The sequence below is a fragment of the Bos indicus x Bos taurus genome, chromosome 17 (assembly GCF_003369695.1).
Source record: "Bos indicus x Bos taurus breed Angus x Brahman F1 hybrid chromosome 17, Bos_hybrid_MaternalHap_v2.0, whole genome shotgun sequence".
Taxonomy (NCBI): Eukaryota; Metazoa; Chordata; class Mammalia; order Artiodactyla; family Bovidae; genus Bos; species Bos indicus x Bos taurus.
The window spans coordinates 18,662,885-18,679,874 of record NC_040092.1 but is presented as its reverse complement, the minus strand read 5'-3'; the positions used below and the strand labels follow the sequence as shown (position 1 = coordinate 18,679,874).

The 16,990-nt window shown below is 38.3% G+C and overlaps 1 protein-coding gene across 3 annotated transcripts in view; it reads left to right on the top strand.

The window, feature by feature from the left end:
• IFT81 (intraflagellar transport 81) overlaps positions 1 to 16,990 on the top strand; it is a 223,822-nt gene that overhangs the window by 193,379 nt on the left and 13,453 nt on the right. The window lies entirely within an intron of this gene.

Genomic DNA, 16,990 nt, shown 5'->3' with positions numbered 1-16,990 from the left:
GAGATTAAAAGAAAAATTGTAGGTTGAAGATATCAAGAATTATTTTCATGGGTATATTCTAGTAATTGATTTTCTTAGTGCTTTTCTTGTGCCAGCAACTTGCAGATAAAAAGTGAAAGTGAAAGTCACTCAGTCATGTCCAACACTTTGCATGCAACCCCATGGACTGTAGCCCACCACGATCCTCTGTCCATGATATTCTCCAGGCCAGAATACTGGAGTGAGTAGCCGTTCCTGTCTCCAGGGGATCTTGCCAACCCAGGGATCGAACCCAGGTCTACCGAATTGCAGGCAGATTCTTTATTGTCTGAGCCATCAGGGAAACCCAAAGGGAACAGTTATATGTATTTCTAGTGATGAAAAAATTTCTTTATAATAGTATTAATAAAATACAGTAAAAGTAAATGTTTGTTAAGACTGTGGCTCAGATGATGAACTCCTTATTGCCAAATTCAGACTTAAATTGAAGAAAGTGGGGAAAACCACTAGATCATTCAGGTATGACCTAAACCAAATCCCTTATGATTATACAGTGGAAATGAGAAATAAATTTAAGGGATTAGATCTGATAGACAGAGTGCCTGATGAACTATGGACGGAGGTTCATGACACTGTACAGGAGACAGGGATCAAGACCATCCACATGGAAAAGAAAAGCAAAAAAGCAAAATGGCTGTCTGAGGAGGCCTTACAAATAGCTGTGAAGAGAAGAGAAGTGAAAAGTAAAGGAGAAAAGGAAAGATATAAGCATCTGAATGCAGAGTTCCAAAGAATAGCAAGGAGAGGTAATAAAGCCTTCCTCAGCGATCAATGCAAAGAAATAGAGGAAAACAACAGAAAGGGAAAGACTAGAGATCTCTTCAAGAAAATTAGAGATACTAAGGAAACATTTCATGCAAAGATGGGCTCGATAAAGGACAGAAATGGTATGGACCTAACAGAAGCAGAAGATACTAAGAAAACGTGGCAAGAATACACTGAAGAACTACACAAAAAAGAGCTTCATGACCCAGATAATCATGATGGTGTGATCACTCACCTAGAGCCAGACCTCCTGGAATGTGAAGTCAAGTGGGCCTTAGAAAGCTTCATTACGAACAAAGCTAGTGGAGGTGATGGAATTCCAGTTGAGCTATTTCAAACCCTGAAAGATGATGCTGTGAAAGTGCTACACTCAATATGCCAGCAAATTTGGAAACCTCAGCAGTGGCCACAGGACTGGAAAAGGTCAGTTTTCATTCCAATCCCAAAGAAAGGCAATGCCAAAGAATGCTCAAACTACCACACAATTGCACTCATCTCACACGCTAGTAAAAAATGCTCAAAATTCTCCAACCCAGGCTTTAGCAATATGTGAACCGTGAACTTCCAGATGTCTAAGCTGGTTTTAGAAAAGGCAGAGGAACCAGAGATCAAACTGCCAACATCCACTGGATCATGGAAAAAGCAAGAGAGTTCCAGAAAAACATCTATTTCTGCTTTACTGACTATGCCAAAGCCTTTGACTATGTGGATCACAATAACTGTGGAAAATTCTGAAAGAGATGGGAATACCAGACCACCTGACCTGCCTCTTGAGAAACCTATATGCAGGTCAGGAAGCAACAGTTAGAACTGGACATGGAATAACAGACTGGTTCCATACAGGAAAAGGAGTATGTCAAGGCTGTATATTGTCACCCTGCTTATTTAACTTATATGCAGAGTACATCGTGAGAAACACTGGGCTCGAAGAAGCACAAGCTGGAATCAAGATTTCCGGGAGAAATATCAATAACCTCAGATATGCAGATGACACCACCCTTATGGCAAAAACCTAAGAGGAACTAAAGCCTCTTGATGAAAGTGAAAGAGGAGAGTGAAAAAGTTGGCTTAAAGCTCAACATTCAGAAAACTAAGATCATGGCATCTGGTCCCATCACTTCATGGGAAATGGATGGGGAAACAGTGGAAACAGTGTCAGACTTTATTTTTTTGGGCTCCCAAATCACTGCAGATGGTGATTGCAGCCATGAAATTAAAAGATGCTTACTCCTTGGAAGGAAAGTTATAACCAACCTAGATAGCATATTCAAAAGCAGGGGTATTATCTTGCCAACAAAGGTCCGTTTGTCTAGTCAAGGCTATGGTTTTTCCAGTGGTCATGTATGGATGTGAAAGTTGGACTGTGAAGAAAGTTGAGCACCAAAGAATTGATGCTTTTGAACTGTGGTGTTGGAGAAGACTCTTGAGAGTCCCTTGGACTGCAGGGAGATCCAACCAGTCCATTCTGAAGATCAGCCCTGGGATTTCTTTGGAAGGAATGATGCTAAAGCTGAAACTCCAGTACTTTGGCCACCTCATGCGAAGAGTTGATTCATTGGAAAAGACCCTGATGCTGGGAGGGATTGGGGGCAGGAGGAAAAGGGGATGACAGAGGATGAGATGGCTGGATGGCATCACTGACTCAATGGACATGAGTTTGAGTGAACTCCGGAGTTGGTGATGGACAGGGAGGCCTGGCATGCTGTGATTCATGGGGTTGCAAAGAGTCGGACACAACTGAGCAACTGAACTGAACTGAATAGTCATACTTTATTGCATTTTTTACAAATTAAGGATTTGTAGCAACCCTGCGGTGAGTAAGTCTGTTGGTGCCATTTTTCCAACATTTGCTTACTTCATGTCTTTGATTTTGGTAATTCTTGCAGGATTTCCAACTTTTTCATTATGTTTGTTATGGTAATCTGTGCTCAGTGATGTTACTATTGCCAAAAGATTGACTTCCTGAAGGCTCAGGTGATGGTTAGCATTTTTTAGCAATAAAGTATTTTAAAATTAAGGTATATACGTTTTTTAGACATAATGCTATTGCACACTTAGCAGACAATAGTATAGGGTAAACATAACTTTATATATACTGGGAAACCAAGACATTAATGTGATTCACTTTACTGTGATATTCACTTTTTTGCAGTGGTCTGAGGCAGTATACAGTCAGCAAAAATAAGACCAGGAGCTGACTGTGGCTCAGATCATGAACTCCTTATTGCCAAATTCAGACTTAAATTGAAGAAAGTAGGGGAAACCACTAGACCATTCAGGTATGACCTAAAACAAATCCCTTATGATTATACAGTGAAAGTGATAAATAGATTCAAGGAATTAGATCTGATAGACAGAGTGCCTGATGAACTATGAATGGAGGTTCGTGACATTGTACTGGAGGCAGTGATCAAGACCATTCCCAAGAAAAAGAAATGCCAAAAGGTAAAATGGTTGTCTGAGGAGGCCTTACAAATAGCTAAGAAAAAAAAAGAAGCTAAACGCAAAGGAGAAAAGGAAAGATATATCCATTTGAATGCAGAGTTCCAAAGAATACCAAGGAGAGATAAGAAAGCCTTCCTCAGCGATCAATGCAAAGAAATAGAGGAAAACAATGGAATGGGAAAGACTAGACATCTCTTCAAGAAAATTAGAGATACCAAGGAAACATTTCATATAAAGATGGGCATAATAAAGGACAGAAATGGTATGGACCTAACAGAAGCAGAAGATGTTAAGAAAAAGGTGGCAAGAATATACAGAAGAACTGTACAAAGATCTTCATGACCCAGATAACCATGATGGTGTGATCACTCACCTAGAGCCAGACATCCTGAAATGCAAAGTCAAGTGGGCCTTAGGAAGCATCACTATGAACAAAGCTAGTGGAGGTGATGGAATTCCTGTTGAACTATTTCAGATCCTAAAAGATGATGCTGTGAAAGTGCTGCACTTAATATATCAGCAAATTTGGAAAACTCAGCAGTGACCACAGGACTGGAAAATGTCAGTTTTCATTCCAGTCCCAAAGGCAATGCCAAAGAATTCTCAAACTAGTGCACAATTACATTCATCTCACATGCTAGCAAAGTAATGCTCAAAATTCTCCAACCCAGGCTTCAGCAATATGTGAACCGTGAACTTTCAGATGTTCAAACTGGATTTAGAAAAGGCAGAGGAACCAAAGATCAAATTTCCAACATCCATTGGATCATCGAAAAGGTGAGAGAGTTCCAGAAAAACATCTACTTCTGCTTTATTGACTATACCAAAGCCTTTGACTGTGTGGATCACAACAAACTGTGGAAAATTCTTAAAGTGATGGGAATACCAGACCACCTGACCTGCCTCCTGAGAAACCTGTATACAGGTCAAGAAGCAACGTTAGAACTGGACATGGAACAATGGACTGGTTCCAAATCAGGAAAGGAGTACATCAAGGCTGTATATTGTCACCCTGCTTATTTAACTTATATGCAGAGTACATCATGAGAATTGCTGGACTGGATGAAGCACAAGCTGGAATCAAGATTGCCAGGTTAAATATCAATAACCTCAGCTACACAGATGACACCACCCTTATGGCAGAAAGTGAAGAACTAAAGAGTCTCTTGATGAAAGTGAAAGAAGAGAGTGAAAAAATTGGCTTAAACTATGGAGAACAGTGTGGAGATTCCTTAAAAAACTGGAAATAGAACTGCCTTATGATCCAGCAATCCCACTGCTGGGCATACACACTGAGGAAACCAGAAGGGAAAGAGACACGTGTACCCCAGTATTCATCGCAGCACTGTTTATAATAGCCAGGACATGGAAGCAACCTAGATGTCCATCAGCAGACGAATGGATAAGAAAGCTGTGGTACATATACACAATGGAGTATTACTCAGCCATTAAAAAGAATACATTTGAATCAGTTCTAATGAGGTGGATGAAACTGGAGCCTATTATACCGAGTGAAGTAAGCCAGAAAGAAAAACACCAATACAGTATACTAACGCATATATATGGAATTTAGAAAGATGGTAACAATAACCCTGTGTACGAGACAGCAAAAGAGACACTGATGTATAGAACAGTCTTTTGGACTCTGTGGGAGAGGGAGAGGGTGGGAAGATTTGGGAGAATGGCATTGAAACATGTATAATATCATGTATGAAACGAGTCGCCAGTCCAGGTTCAATGCACGATACTGGATGCTTGGGGCTGGTGCACTGGGACGACCCAGAGGGATGGTATGGGGAGGGAGGAAGGAGGAGGGTTCAAGATGGGGAACATATGTATACCTGTGGCGGATTCATTTCGATATTTGGGAAAACTAATACAATATTGTAAAGTTTAAAAATAAAATTTAAAAAACAACAACAAAAAAGAAAAAGTTGGCTTAAAACTCAGCATTCAGAAAACGAAGCTGATGGCATCTGGTCCCATCACTTCATGGCCAATAGATGGGGAAACAATGGAAACAGTGACAGGCTTTATTTTGGGGGGCTCCAAAATCACTGCAGATGGTGACTGCAACCATGAAATTAAAAGACGCTTGCTCCTTGGAAGGAAAGTTATGACCAACCTAGACAGCATATTAAAAAGCAGAGACATTACTTTGCCAACAAAGGTTCAGGGTATGGTTTTTCCAGTAGTCATGTATATATGTGAAAGTTGAACTATGAAGAAAGCTGAGTTCTGAAGAATTGATGCTTTTGAACTGTGATGTTGGAGAAGACTCTTGAGAGTCCCTTGGACTGCAATGAGATCCAACCAGTGTATCCTAAAAGAAATCAGTCCTAAATATTCATTGGAAGGACTGATGCTGAAGCTGAAACTGAAATACTTGGGCCACCTGATGTCAAGAACTGACTCACTGGAAAAGACCCTGACGCTGGAAAGATTGAAGGTAGGAGGAGAAGGGGACAACAGTGGATGAGATCGTTGGATGGCATCACCGACTCAATGGCCATGATTCTGAGCAAGCTCCAGGAGTTGGTGATGGACAGGGAGGCCTGGTGTGCTGCAGTCCATGGGGACACAAAGAGTCAGACATGACTGAGCGACTGAAATGAACTGAACTGAACTGAGGCAGTATGCCTGTAGTTCTTTCCTTAATTCCATTTACATTTTAAATGGGAAGAGTTATTGAAAGAGCATTTAGTGCATTAAAGGAAATGCTTCCTGGGTAGCTCAAATGGTCAAGAATTTGCCTGCAGTGTGGGAGACCTGGGTTCAATTCCTGGATCAGGAGGATCCCCTGGAGAAGGGAGTGGCAACCCACTCCCATATTCTTGCTTGGGAAATCCCACGGATAGAGAAGCCTCATGAGCTACAGTCCATGGGGTCACAAAGAGTTGGACACGACTGAGCAACTAACGCACACACACACAAAGGAAATGCACTGTTATGGAAATCCAAAGATCAAAACTATAGTCTGTCTGGAGCAGTTGGAGGTACTACTGCCTGAGCATTTGGGTTCAGGGAAGCTTCAGGGACTTTAGCGGGAGCTTGCGGATAGGATCAATGAATGTGATAGTAAGAGGGTTTCTCAGGTGGCGCAGCATTAAAGCATCTGCCTGCCAATGTAGGAGATGCAGGTTTGACCCCTAGTCAGAAAGATCCCCTGGAGAAGGAAATGGTAACCCACTCCAGTGTTCTTGCCTGAAAAACTCATGGACAGAGGAGCCTGGTGGACTACAGTCCAGGAGGTTGCAAAAGAGTCAGACACTACCTAGTGACTGAACAGCAGCAACAGCAGCAGCAGTGATAATAAGAGCATTTATCGAGTGCTTTCTGTGTGCCAGGCACTATTACGTTTTTCATTCAGGCCTCGTAACCACCTAGTTAGATAAACCACCCTTTACACAAAGGAGCAAAAAAGCACACAGGGTAAAGGACTTGCCCAAGATCACACAGCTGGTACATAGCAGAGCAAAGTTCTAAAGAAAGGGAACCCTCTTACACTGGTGGTGGGAATCAAACTAGTACAGCCACTATGGAGAACAGTGTGGAGATTCCTTAAAAAACTGGAAATAGAACTGCCTTATGATCCAGCAATCCCACTACTGGGAATACACACTGAGGAAACCAGAATCGAAAGAGACACGTGTACCCCAATGTTCATTGCAGCACTGTTTATAATAGCCAGGACATGGAAGCAACCTAGATGTCCATCAGCAGACGAATGGATAAGAAAGCTGTGGTACATATACACTGTGGAATATTACTCAGCCATTAAAAGGAATACATTTGAATCAGTTCTAATGAGGTGGATGACACTGGAGCCTATTATGCAGAATGAAGTAAGCCAGAAAGAAAAACACCAATACAGTATACTAATGTATATATATGGAATTTAGAAAGATGGTAACAATAACTCTATATGCAAGACAGCAAAACAGACACAGATGTATAGAACACTCTTTTGGACTCTGTGGGAGAGGGCGAGGGTGGGATGATTTGGGAGAATGGCATTGAAACATGTACATTATCATATGTGAAACAAATCGCCAGTCCATGTTCGATGCATGAGACAGGATGCTTGGGGCTGGTGCACAGGGATGACCCAGAGGGATGGGATGGGGAGGGAGGTGGGAGGGGGGTTCAAGATGGGGAACATGTACATCCATGGCAGATTCATATCAATATATGGCAAAACCACTACAATATTGTAAAGTAATTAGCTTCCAATTAAAATAAATAAATTTATATTAAAAAAAAAAGAACTCATACTCATACTACACCAATAACATGACTCAGTGAATCACTTCGTGTTGGCTTCTCACTGTTCCTGCCACAGCCATGTGTCTGCCTGTGTGCTGGTTTTTTTCCTCCATTTTTTAGTTTCTCCTCATTCTTTGGATTGGCATAGTTGTAAGCTTAGCTTGCTTATGGCTCCTCAGTGTTCACATCTCACACTGTAGCCTTTCTCTACATATGTGTTGAAGTTGTGAACTTATAATTCCCATTTTCTCTGCATTTTCTAATTTAAATTCCTGGTGCAGTGCCTCTCTTTGAAGAGCAGTTTTCCATGCCAGACCAACTCAGAGATTACTGCTATCTTCAGGTCAGATCAAGGATCCATCCTTAGTTGAACCGGCTATGCTTGTGGGTAAGGATCAGAAGAAAGGAGGGCAATATAGAACTAAGTATGGCTGCCTAGAGAATTTTCCTTCTGGAGAAGCTACAGAATCAGGCAGACCCTAAATAACCTTAGGTAGATGACTTCATCTCTATATTGTATCCTCACCTGTAAACCAATCCCTTCTTAATAGAGTGGTTGTAAAATTATGAAATAACACATGTAAGGTACTTTGCAATCAGTTCAGTTCAGTTGCTCAGTTGAGTCCGACTCTTTGCGACCCCATGGACTGCAGCATGCCAGGCCTCCCTGTCCATCACCAACTCCCGGAGTTCACTCAAACTCATGTCCATCTAGTCAGTGATGCCATCCAGCCATCTCATCCTCTGTCATCCCCTTCTCCTCCTGCCTCCAATCCCTCCCGGCATCAGAGTCTTTTCCAATGAGTCAACTCTTCGCATGAGGTGGCCAAAGTATTGAGTTTCAGCTTCAGCATCATTCCCTCCAAAGAAATCCCAGGGTTGATCTCCTTCAGAATGGAATGGTTGGATCTCCTTGCAGTGCAAGGGACTCTCAAGAGTCTTCTCCAACACCACAGTTCAAAAGCATCAATTCTTTGGCATTCAACTTTCTTCACAGTCCAACTCTCACATCCATACATGACCACAGGAAAAACCATAGCCTTGACTAGATGGACCTTTGTTGGCAAAGTAATGTCTCTGCTTTTTAATATGCTCTCTAGGTTGGTTATAACTTTCCTTCCAAGGAGTAAGCATCTTTTAATTTCATGGCTGCAATCACCATCTGCAGTGATTTGGGAGCCCAAAAAAATAAAGTTTGACACTGTTTCCACTGTTTCCCCATCTATTTCCCATGAAGTGATGGGACCAGATGCCATGATGTTAGTTTTCTGAATGTTGAGCTTTAAGCCAACTGTTTCACTCTCCTCTTTCACTTTCATCAAGATGCTTTAGTTCCTCTTCACTTTCTGCCATAAGGGTGGTGTCATCTGCCTATCTGAGGTTATTGATATTTCTCCCTGAAATCTTGATTCCAGCTTGTGCTTCTTCCAGCCCAGCATTTCTCTTGATGTACTCTGCATATAAGTTAAATAAGCAGGGTGACAATATACAGCCTTGATGTACTCCTTTTCCTATTTGGAACCAGTCTGTTGTTCCATATCCAGTTCTAACTGTTGCTTCCTGACCTGCATGTAGGTTTCTCAAGAGGCAGGTCAGGTGATCTGGTATTCCCATCTCTTTCAGAATTTTCTAGTTTATTGTGATCCACACAGTCAAAGGCTTTGGCACAGTCAATAAAGCAGAAATAGATGTTTTTCTGGAACTCTCTTGCTTCTTCCATGATCCAGCAGATGTTGGCAGTTTGATCTCTGATTCCTCTGCCTTTTCTAAAACCAGCTTGAACATCTGGAAGTTCATGATTCATGTATTGCTGAAGCCTGGGTTGGAGAATTTTGAGCATTTTTTACTAGCGTGTGAGATGAGTACAATTGTGCAGTAGTTTGAACATTCTTTGGCATTGCCTTTCTTTGGGATTGGAATGAAAACTGACCTTTTCCAGTCCTGTGGCCACTGCTGAGGTTTCCAAATTTGCTGGCATCTTGAGCGCAGCACTTTCACAGCATCATCTTTCAGGGTTTGAAATAACTCAATGTCCATCACCTCCACTAGCTTTGTTCGTGGTGATGCTTTAGCAATTCAATGACTAATACACAGAACTGTTTTTTAAAAGTTATTTATCATTATAACTATTAGAAATAGTTTTAAAGGAAGGAATACTATTGCCTTTCAAAAAAATTGATTTTCTCAGTAAAACCATATACTAGATTAAATTCTATAAAGTCATTTATTATAAAATATAACCAGAACCTGAAATTCATTTTTATGTGTTTTAACTGTATTTCTCTGTATGTCAAGTCCTTCCTGCCTGTTCCATTTCAAAGAAATATAGCTATCTCACCACCATTCCCAGATAATACAGCTCTTCAGTTATTAACATATTCATCAAATCAAAGGGGCACCGAAGTCCTGTAAGCTTTTCATTTCTGTCTTCTGCCGTGTTGAAAAGTAATGGGGACAGAGTTCCAATTTTAGAAGATAGAAAGAGTTCTGCAGATAGATGGTGGTGATGGTTGTACAACAGTGTGAATATATTTAACACCACTGAACTGTGCACTTGAAAATGGTTTAAGTGGGACTTTCCTGGTGGTCCAGTAGATAAGAATCTGCCTTCCAATGCATGGGTGTGGGTTCAATCGCTGGTCGAGGAACTAAGATCCCACATGTGGCAGGGCAACTAAGCCCATACACCACAACTAGAGAGAAGTCAGCTTGTCACAGCTGAGACCTAACACAGCCAAAAAATAATAAATAAGTATTTTTATTTATTGTGATTATTTTCATTTTATGTGTATTTTACCAGTTTTAAAAGTCTAAAAAAAAGAAGAGTATAGAACTTGCCCACGTTTTTATTAACCATTTGGTTTTTTTAAACGTTTGAGTTCAATGACCTTATTGAGTCCCTAATGTTCATTTTGTTTATCTCCATATGTCAGTCTCCTACATCCCTGTATAGTTTATTTTTACCCAGAAACCTTTTGTAATGAAAAGTAGACTGGAAAAAAAGCCACTTCATTGACTTTGAGTTATTTCCAAATAGTAACTGAAATTCTTAATTGTTCTCTAGTTTGAATGGTATTTATTTTTAACTTGTGTAAGTATATCTAACACTTGACACTACATGGATGTATTACATTTTTTAAATAATTTACTTTCTTTATTTATGGGTCTTCTTTGTGAGCGGGCTTTCTCTAGTTGTGGTGGGAGGGCTTCTCATCGCGGTGGCTCCTCTTGCTGCGGAGCACCAGCTCTAGGGAGCACAGGTTTCATAGCTGCAGCTGGTGGGTTCCGTAATTGCGACTCCCAGGCTCTAGAGCACAGGCTCAATAGTTGTGACGCACGTGCTTAGTTGCTCTGCGGCAAGTGGGATCTTCCTGGATCAGGAATTGAACCCATGCCTCCTGTATTGGCAGGAAAAATCTTTACCACTGAGATACCAGGGAGGCCCCTATCATATTGTTAAAGTGCAGGAGTACTTAAAAAATACTTTACACTTCTTGTTTTAATGGACAGCTCTCAAAATTTAGGAAATTTTATAGTGAAGTATTAATATATTTCCCTTCTTTTGTATTTGTTTTGTTATAAATTGAATATTCATAATCATTTGAAAATTGGAGCTTCACAACTTAAGATGTACAGCTTATATTTATCTAAATCTTCTATAATTATCTGGAATTAGCTAGCATCTTGAAGTTTCATGTTTGTTTTTTAGAAGCTGTTCCTTAAATTATATGTAATTAAATGGCATAATACATGTAATTGCTAAAGCTAAAATACTTGTTTTAGAGTATATAATATGGTAATTATTGATTTCACTGAAATATTTCTTATTGTTTTTTCTTATAAAAGTAAAACCATGCTCTTGGCAAGAATTCAAACTCTAAAGAATTATTTAAGGGAAAGAATTGAAATTATTTCTCTCTCTACATCCCACCCCAGCACACTCCCTAGAAATAATGTTAACAGCTCTTTGTGTGTTTTCTAGAAATTTTCTGAAAATTAATGAATAGGTAATTATTTATTGGCTTCCTGAAGTTTGCTCTCCACACCTTTGTTCTACTTTCATAGAAAAAGACAAAGGCTTTTTGGGGTGAGGGGGCAGAAGTTAACTCTGACATATTAATGTCTGCTTCCTTTGTTTTCATTGTTCTTGCTATACTTTTGCCCATCTTTTGCTTTCAACTTTTAAAAAGTTGCTTTGTTTTAGGTATGTCTCTGAATAGATCTTGAATTGTGTTTTGTTATATGATATAATCTAACAGGTTTATTTTAAGAAATAAGTTTAGCCAGTTCATATTTATTGATAGGCAAACGTATTTGGTCTTTGTGTACTTTATTATGTTTTGCTTCTGACTTTAAAGCCTATAAAAATAAATTCCTCTGTTCATTCTCTGTCTCTGTCTCTCTTTCATATTTTCTGGCTTGTGGTTTTGCTCTACTGGTTGTATCTGTAATGCCACCATTAATATTTCATTACTGTTGATAGTATCTATTAATTCCCACTATGAGTAGTGATGAAATTGATATTTTTCCTCCAACTTCTTCTTCCCTCTCCTTTAGCACCTCATTTTGGTCATTTGTCTTTCTTACTGTTTGCCTTTATACATGTAACATGCTTATACTATGACTTGATTCATCAGCTTTAAATTATATCTGTTGCCCTTCCCCTACCATCCACAGCAGTGGAAAACTGCTTGCTGAGGAGACCAGCTTACTCATTCTACCTTCCACCTTCATTTTCCCTTCCCCTCCCTGCAGATTTTATATATCATGTCTACATTGTCAGAGCGTATAACATTTACTTTCTGTTCTGTTACACTAGTTCTCCCTTTTGTCTTTAGTATCATACTTGTACTTGTTAGACTCAGTGCTCATTACTAATCCTCTCATACCCATTTTCCTACTTTTTATTGTCTCTCATTTGTTTTCTAGTAGAGTCCTCAAAGCTTAGAAGAACAATATTCCCTGATGAGTTTCTAGAGTTTGTTGCCTTAAATATTTCAATCACTGCTTGATTGGGCATAAAAATCATTACATCATGCTTTCTTTCCTTGAGAATTTTTAAAGAGTAGCTCCATAGTCTTCAGGAGTTAAGGGTGGCCATGGAGAGAGCTGAGGCCAACATAATTTTTTTAATGACTTGATCTGGAAAAGAATATATTTTCCAGTTGTTGAGTACTGAGTTCTCCATGTGTTTATCAGATCAAGGCTGTTGAATCTGCCTGTTCAAAAATTCCTGGTGAATGGGGACTCCTGGTGTAATGGATGTAGAGTTTAAGTTTTGCAAGATAAAAAGAGTTTTGGAGATTGGTTGTACAATAATGTGAATGTTTTAATACTTCTGAACTGCAGCCTTAAAAATAGTTAAAATAGTTAAGTTTTAGATTATGTGTATTTTACCACAATTTAGAAAGAGATTCCTGGTTTTAAAAAAAAAAACAAAATAAAACTTCCTGGTAAATTATTCATTTTATCATTATTTTATGACTCTATTCCTTGCAGTGCTTTTTATTTAAGGGTCTTATTTTGTTTGCTATTAATATAAGTGTGCCAACTTTCTTATGTTTAGTATTGCTTGGTATGTCTTTCTTTAATTTCAGCTGTCTGCATCCTTATTTTTGTCCTTTATATGTCTCTTAAATATCATATAGGGGATTTTGTGTAGGTATAGTTTCTTACATCCAGTTTGAGAACTTGTCTTTTAATTAGTGAGTTTAGTCCCGTTTATATTTTCTCTTATTATTGATACTTTGGAATTTATTTCTGTTTTGCACATCCTATTGACTGTGCTTTTCCTATGTTTCTTTTTCTTTTTCTACTTTCCATTGTACCAATCCTGTTTTCTTTATCTTCTTTTTTCCCTTTATTTCCTTTTCTATTCCTGTTCTGATATTGTTTACTCTTATATTTTTAGCACACTTTTCTTGCCTAAAGTTAATCAGCTGAACAATTGTTAATCTCCTGAACAACACAAGGGCCTCAGAATGATTTCATACCCTCTCTTGCCTTACACATGTGTTCCTATCCTCTGGTATTTAATTTCCATTTTATTTCTTCAACTCTAAAATTGGCTGTCATGGTGGTCATTACTGTTATAATAATTACTACTTCATACAGTCTTTTCCTGTTTAGATTTACCCACATATTTAGCAATTCTTACCATTGCCTCATGTTCTTTATTCCTTGCTTCTGGATTCAGTTTCCTTCTTCCTGAAATGAAATTTCCTTGTTTTGTTTTCTTTTAGTAGTTCTCTCAGTAAAGAATCATTGCCGAAAGTAAACCGTCTTTGTTTTTCCTCCTCAATAGTCACTTGGTCAGAAAAAAACTATTTTCATTGCTTTCTCTTTTCTCATGTTGAAGGATATGCTATTGATTTAATTCTCATTTCTTTTTAGGTAATGTCTTCCCTATAATGGGTTTTAATTTTTGTTGTTATATTCACTAGTTTGTTTTAGACTCCACATATAAGTAATATCATATAGTGTTTGTCTTTCTCTTTTTGACTTATTTCAATAAGCATAATACCCTCCAGGTTCATCATGTTGTTATAAATGGCAAAATTTCTTTGTTTTTAAGGACAGAGTAGTATTCCATAGTGTGTGTGTGTGTGTGTATCTCACATCTTCTTTTTCCATTCATCTCTTGATGGACGTTTTGGTTGCTTGCATATCTTGGCTATTGTAAATAATACTGCTGTGAACATTGGTGTGCATATATCTTTTCAAATTAATATACTTTCTTTGGATATATACTCAGAAATGGAATTGCTGGATCATATGGTGGTTCTGTTTTTAGTTTTTTGAGGAACCTCCGCACTATTTTCCATGGTAGCTACATCAATTTACATTCTCACCAAATGTGTACAAGGGTTCCCTTTTCTCTACATCCTCATGAATAACAAATTATTTGTGGTCTTTTTTGGTGGTAGCCATTCTGACAGGTGTAAGGTGATATCTCACTGTGCTTTTGATGTGTATTTCTCTGGTGGTTAATGATGATGAGCGTCTTTTCATGTGCTGTTGACCATTTGTATGTCTTTGGAAAAAACCTGACTCTTCAGGTCTTCTATTTTTCAACTGGGCCTTTTTTTTTTTTTTTTGATACTGAGTTGTATGAGCTATTTATATATTTTGGATATTAACCTTTTATCACCAATATAATTTTAAAATATTTTCTGCCACTCAGTGGGTTATCTTTTGTTTTGCTGATGGTTTCCTTTGCTATGCAAAAGATTTTAAATTTAATTAAGTTCCATTTGTTCATTTTTGCCTTTGTTACCTTTGTTTTAGGAGACAGATCCAAAAAATATTGCTATAATTTATTAATGTTAGAAAGTGTTCTACCTATGTTCTCTAAGTTTTATGATTTCTTACATTTAGGTCTTTAATCCATTTTGAGTTTATTTTTGTACATGGTGTGAGAAAATGTTCTAATTTCATTCTTTTACATGTAGTTGTCCAGTTTTCCCAGCACCACTTATTGAAGAGACTGTCTTTTCTCAATTGTATATTCTTTGTCATAGATTAATTGACCATAAGTGTGGGTTTATTTCTGGGCTTTTTTTCTGTTCCATTGATCTGTGTGTCTCTCATTGGTGCCAACATCATACTGTTTTGATTACTGTAGTTTTGTAGTATAGTCTGAGGTCAGGGCATGTGGTACCTCCAGCTCTGTTCTACTTTCTTAAGATTGTTTTGGCTATTCAGGGTCTTTTGTGTTTCCATGCAAGTTTTATAATTATTTGTTCTAGTTCTGTGAAAAGTACCATTGGTATTTTGATAGGGATTCCCTTGAATCTATAGATAGTTTTAGTATTTTTATCTTTGGTGTTGTCCAATTTCACTGACATGATCTAACTATAGATTTAGTGTTATTTGCTCTGCTAGAATTCGTGCTTTTTGTCTCATTAATTCTGGACATATTCTACATGTCTTCAAATATTCTCTCCCCTGGTCTTTCTAGTCTGTTCTTCAGCAATTTTGTTAAATATATGTCAGATGTATTTATTCTGTTCTCTGTTGTTTAACCTCATTTTCATTTTTTCATCTCTTTGTCTCTTTGTGATGAATTTTTGATAATTTCTTCAGCTCTGTTTTCTAATTCATTCTTTTATCTCCTGAACTAATATTATATTTATGTCACCTACTTAGTTTTTAATTTCAGTGACTTCTTTTTCATTTTTGTCTGTTTTTTTACTCACTGTACCTTTTTCAGTCTTTTGTTTTCAGTTCCTCCTTTAATAAAATATTAAGTATGCTTATTTAATAGATTTATTTCTAGTATTCTCCTGCTAGAGGAGGTTTACTCCTGCTGTTTTATATATTCTAATTCTCACTCATAATGGATTGATCATTCCCTGCATATTTATAGTTTTGGATTGTGAGCTTATGTTTAGTAGGGTTTTGTCTCTTGAATCCTGGCAGCTAGGACAGAGGGTTTGTCCCTCCAGGGTGTTTTTGCTGTTGTTCTGCTGATATTCTGTGTTCTGAATGTCACAAGTTTGGAGCTAATTTTGAGTTAATGTCTCAGCTTGGAAGTTCTTAGATCACATACATAGGGTAAATCCAAATCCCAAACTTGCTGAGGACAGGCACCTTTGTTCCATCTGCCTCTGAAGCAACATAGCTACATTTACTAATCAGTTTGTCCATCAGACTCACAGACAAAAAAAGTCCTTTGTCTACTATAGTATCTTCATCTCATTTACAGGCCCAGCAGCTACCCAAGTACATAGCCTCTATTGCCCCTTCTCCTATTTGGGGTGTGTGTGACTGTCAACCACAAGAGCCTCAGATGTCTGTAGGTCACTTTGATACATAAAAGCCATGCCATCTTTTTCCCACCAATCTTTTATACTTTGCTAGTCACCCCAACCCAGATGCAGTCCCATCCAGCAATGGAAACACCACACAACATTACCCAGTAATGTTAACTCTCTTGTTTCCAAGGAAACTGCTATGTAAAACCAAGGTCATTCCCAGGCTGGCCTGATGTTAACCCTTTACTCACAGATTTCAAGGTCTTTGCCCTGCCTAGCCATTCTAATCATTCTGTTATCAAGATTGAATCCTAACTCCCTTCACCAAGGGTATCCACAGGCTGTCATCCTTCGTTTCTAACTCTGGTAATTCATTTTACTTCTTTGAGAGTTCAGTTAGCTCTCAATTTGAAAGGATGCTAACCCTACCTTATCAAGCATTTGTTGATACTTTTAGCATTTCTAGGTGTTGGTAGCAAATTTTCAGATTATCTGCTTCAAAATATTACATTAGAAAAAAGCGTAAAACTACTCAAACAGCCTGAGTTCAAATTCTAACACCTCTTTCCAGTCATATAATCTTTTGCAAGATACTTGTCCTCTGTGAACTTTCTCTAAGCACAATGTGGGGATATTAGTATGTACCTTAAGGGGTTGTTGTGAGATTCAGTTATTGTCAAGGGTAAAGCTCAAACAGCCTTAACATGGTTTACAAAGTT